The sequence below is a fragment of the Bidens hawaiensis genome, unplaced genomic scaffold (assembly GCF_021521415.1).
Source record: "Bidens hawaiensis isolate Kalapana, Puna unplaced genomic scaffold, B.hawaiensis_p1.1 tig00037795_1, whole genome shotgun sequence".
Classification (NCBI taxonomy): domain Eukaryota; kingdom Viridiplantae; phylum Streptophyta; class Magnoliopsida; order Asterales; family Asteraceae; genus Bidens; species Bidens hawaiensis.
In genome coordinates this window covers 80,187-84,456 of record NW_027496622.1, presented here as the reverse complement: position 1 = coordinate 84,456, position 4,270 = coordinate 80,187, and the positions used below count along the sequence as shown (strand labels likewise).

The following is a 4,270-nucleotide window of genomic DNA, read 5'->3' as shown; positions in this document are numbered from 1 at the left end:
ATTATTATATATCATTTACCATAGGTCCATAACCTCCCGCGCATAAAAGGGTCAACCCTCTACCAAACTGGAGGTTCACTAGTTTACCCATCGGACAAAAGGCTTACATTCCTTTCTCTATAAAAGGATATAACTCAGTCATAAAAAGAACACACCAAATCTGGGGAGTTAACACATACTCTCTGATCTTCTCTTCTTCCTGGAGAAACTTGCACTTTGCATGTTTCTTTCTTACTCCAAAAACATCATAGCTTCACTAAGAACTCGCATCCAAAACCAGTTCCAAACATCTCGGTCTTGGATCCTTAGTGAACAATAACAAAAAAACAACTAAACTAGTGAACCTCTCTCTACGTTTTGCAAACGTAGAGGGACACGACGACCTGCGTTAGGTTAACCAGAACCCTTGAAGCCTGTTAGCCTAACCAGTCTATTCACTATCATTGGTCTTATAATTGTTGTAGCAACAAGTACCATTTATTTACTCTAAACAATCATAGAATATTTATAACTAAGCATGTTAGATAAAAACGACAATATGATAAATAAAGTACAATAGTACAAATGTTCGCAAATTTGACATTGAATAATAGTATATCATAGGAGTACAACTCGATCAGGATTCACCGAGGGTTTGGAAGACGAGGATTTACTGAGGGTTAGGAAGACGACTGTTAGCAGCTGAAACTCTTGAACCCCATAGGAGTAGTTCTTTGCTCGTGTCATCCTTGTGAGTCATCACTTCAATGAAGCACAAGCAATCCTCCTTAGCTCCCATTGCAGTCTCTATTGCTTCGGTTAAATCTTCTTCACAAAACACCTTGAAATTTCAACAAGTTCATTAAGTGAGGTGACAAAATAACATGTTGCATTAATAGGTTCATTATCTTTCTAGCTAAAGTTTCATATTTAGCTAATTGACCTGTTAGATATAAATATAATCCGAAAGTCCAAAAAATTGTTTCACCTTTGTAGTCCAACACTTGCCCTCGCCATTGTGGATTGCATCAACCAATCCAGTGTAGTTCCAGTTCTTGATCACATTGTAAGGTCCGTCATGGATTTCTACTTCAATGGTGTAACCGCCATTGTTTATGAGGAAAATGATGGATTTCTGCCCACATCTCAGCATTGTGGAGACATCTTGGGCAGTAACCTAAAAGTGAAGCAAATTAAAGAAAAGTTGCATTTAGAATAATTTAAATGATCATGAGAGTAGGTTTAAGTTGCATATACTTGAAAGCTGCCATCGCCAATGCAGGCTATCACTCTCTTATCAGGAGCAGCCTGTGCATAGCCAAGAGTAGCACCAACGGACCACCCAATAGACCCGTATTGCATCTGAAATTCATACCTACAACACCAGTTTTCAGTAATCAAAATACAATGATTAAAAATGTTGGTATCATATGTGTAGGACCCTTACCCGCAACCTGATGGCAGTTTTAGTTTTTGGCAATTGAACCAAGAATCTCCTGTTTCAGCAATCATAGTTGTATCACTAGACAACATCTTCTGTATATGTTCAAAGAGAACATTAACCCTTAACGGCTCCCTAGGACTAGATTTTAGAGGTTGCCCTCCCGGGACAAAAATACGATGGTAGTTTTCATACGCGTTCGTGTTTTTCTTAAGCCGTTTGGCTAGAGCTTGCAAGAAATCCTTCATAAGAATACAACCAAAAGTGGGTCCATTTCCGACTATGACCTGATGGGGGTGAACAATTAGTGCTTTCTCTTTTCTAAGAAGGAGAGAGTAACCCACTGAGCTGTAATCGTTGAATATAGGGCCAACAAAGATGTAAGCATCCGCTGATTCAACAATTTCTGAACAGAATGATGTGCTCACCGCTCCCCAATATGTCCCAATGAAGTGAGGATGGTGCTCGGGAACTAGCCCTTTTCCTGCTGGTGTTACCGCTAAAGCATAGCCAGAAGCATCTGCCAACTCAACAAAGGCCTCGCACGCTTGTGATACACGTAGTTTAGGTCCACCCACCAATACAGGCTTTACAGCTTTGTTCAAGAACTCCGCTGCAGCCTTAACAGCTGCTTCCAAACCAATTTTATTACTCAACCTATGGCATATAAAACCTTATAAGCTCAAAAGTTGTATAAAACTCTACTATTACAATGCCAAGAACATATATTTTGGAAGTAATCCTGATTAAAGTTCACGTGTGAAAGGGTGATGAAATTAATTATAGAGATAAAGACATAAGTTTAGAGTTTGGATTAATAATTCTTTAGTTCAAATAGTTGGAATATCTAGAATTAAATGATTTAAGCTATTATAGGATTAGACTATTATGAGTAGTATAATTATGAGTCTGGTAAGTTTATTTATGTGTCACAAGTTTATCAATCAAATCTAGGCCTTCTGAACATACTTGGGGGCTAAAGAAAATGGAACCGGTTCGTGGCTAAATGTAGAATGAGGAATTGCTGGCAAATTACAGCTTATGCTGATGTAAACAGGCTTGCTCTCTTTCAGAGCACTTGAGATTGCAGTGTCGATCAGCTCATGTGCGTCATCCAAGTTATTCACCACAGCCTACGATAAACATAACTACTTAAGCTCAGATAACATAAACTCACCTAAACTATACAACTAAGTTTTTTTTATAATTAGTTGGCTTAGAGAATTTGTACCTGATAGCAAGTGACTGTCTGGAAGCAACGAAGCTCCTGGCTGAAATCCGGCAATCCAATCGTATGATGAAGAATTCTATTAGTGCCGTAATCGTTGGAATTTGGTCCACCCACAATACATATAAGAGGAAGATTCTCACTATAGGCACCGGCTATAGCGTTGAGCACGCTAAGTCCACCAACGGTGAAGGTCACCACGCATGCACCAACACCACGAGACCTAGCATATCCGTCGGCAGCGTATCCTGCATTCAGCTCGTTGCAACAACCAATGAGGTTGAGGCCAGGCTCAGCAATGAGGTAATCAAGCAAAGTTAGGTTAAAGTCGCCTGGTACAGAAAAGACGTCAGAGATACCAATCTGCACCAGGCGACGAGCCAGGTGGCGGCCAAGTGTGGCCTCGGCGCCTGAGTTGAAGGGTACAGTGGATGACTGTACGCAACAAGTAGTGTTAGTTTTGGGAGGGCAGCCAACATGGCCATTGGTAGTGGCAATAACATCTGAAGCATTGATTTTGGTGTCCATATATAGTTGTGATATATATATTGTTTTGAAGTTAGTGTGTGGGAAATTGAGGATACATTGAAGACTACTTATAGTGGCTTAGTTTTGGTGTGGGAGGAAATAAAAGAATCCTACGCAAAGAATAAATTCAATATTGGAGTTCTAAATCGGACTCAATAATGGAGTTACAAAGCTTCACACATAAACAACATTTCACACTCACGTTCGATAACACTTGGTCTTTTTTTATCTTTAGCATAAAACACACATTTCTCCTTGAAAAATACTTTTGATAAACATTTCCCGCCGAGGTCTCGAAATCCTGATCACCCCAAAAAGTAATAAACCCTTTAAGAAAACCTCCTTGATCACCTCAACAGAGTAGCCATGGCCGGCCATAAGGGGGTGGCGGGGTAGTCAAAGGCCATAGACCCGACATCACGCTAGGCCCGAATTTTCTTTTAAAAAAAATATATGTATATTATGAAAAACAATATGTATAATCAATGTTTCAACACAATTACATAACCATTAGCTTGGTCTAGTGGCAGAGAAGTATGACATCTAACCAAGAGGTTGTAAGTTCTAGTTTTATTTGACATTTTTAAGTTTAACTTTACACAAAAGATTTTTACACAACTCAAATCAAAACCAAGTAAGTCTATTTAAAATTAAATTGTTTAACCCAACAAAATGTTAATTTTACTTAAGGCTCAAAAAATTTTTCGCCTTTAGCCCAAAAATTTTTTCACCTTCTCGGAGCCGGCCCTGAGAGTAGCTAGTGATGGCCGATAACCATTGGTCTAAAGCTAAGTTCATTATTAAACAACAAAAGTTTTATAACTTAGAATAAACTCATTTTGAGAATTTTACGAATCAAGTTGAGAGATAATCCAAAGACCCTAGCTGGATCTCCCTACTCACATGTTATTAATAATGTTAAACATGCTCACAATTTCCTTTAGTGGTAAAATATATTTAGTGAAGACAAAAAAGGCAGACTTAATTAATTGGGTTAGAGTATAATAAGAATTATTGTGTTAGGATATTAATTAATTAATTCTATTTTCTTATCTTCTTTAAATATATTTATCAAAATAAAACGAATATTTCAC

General features: G+C 38.1%; 1 pseudogene across 1 annotated transcript; it reads right to left on the bottom strand.

Moving 5' to 3' along the window:
* Positions 1–494: 494 nt before the first annotated feature.
* Positions 495–3,349, bottom strand: LOC143589774 (pyruvate decarboxylase 2-like; annotated as a pseudogene). The gene is made up of 5 exons (XR_013145347.1): positions 2,652–3,349; positions 2,390–2,553; positions 1,237–2,077; positions 968–1,156; positions 495–820 (listed from the first exon to the last, which is right to left on the bottom strand). The product of XR_013145347.1 is annotated as a pyruvate decarboxylase 2-like (transcript).
* Positions 3,350–4,270: the final 921 nt, after the last annotated feature.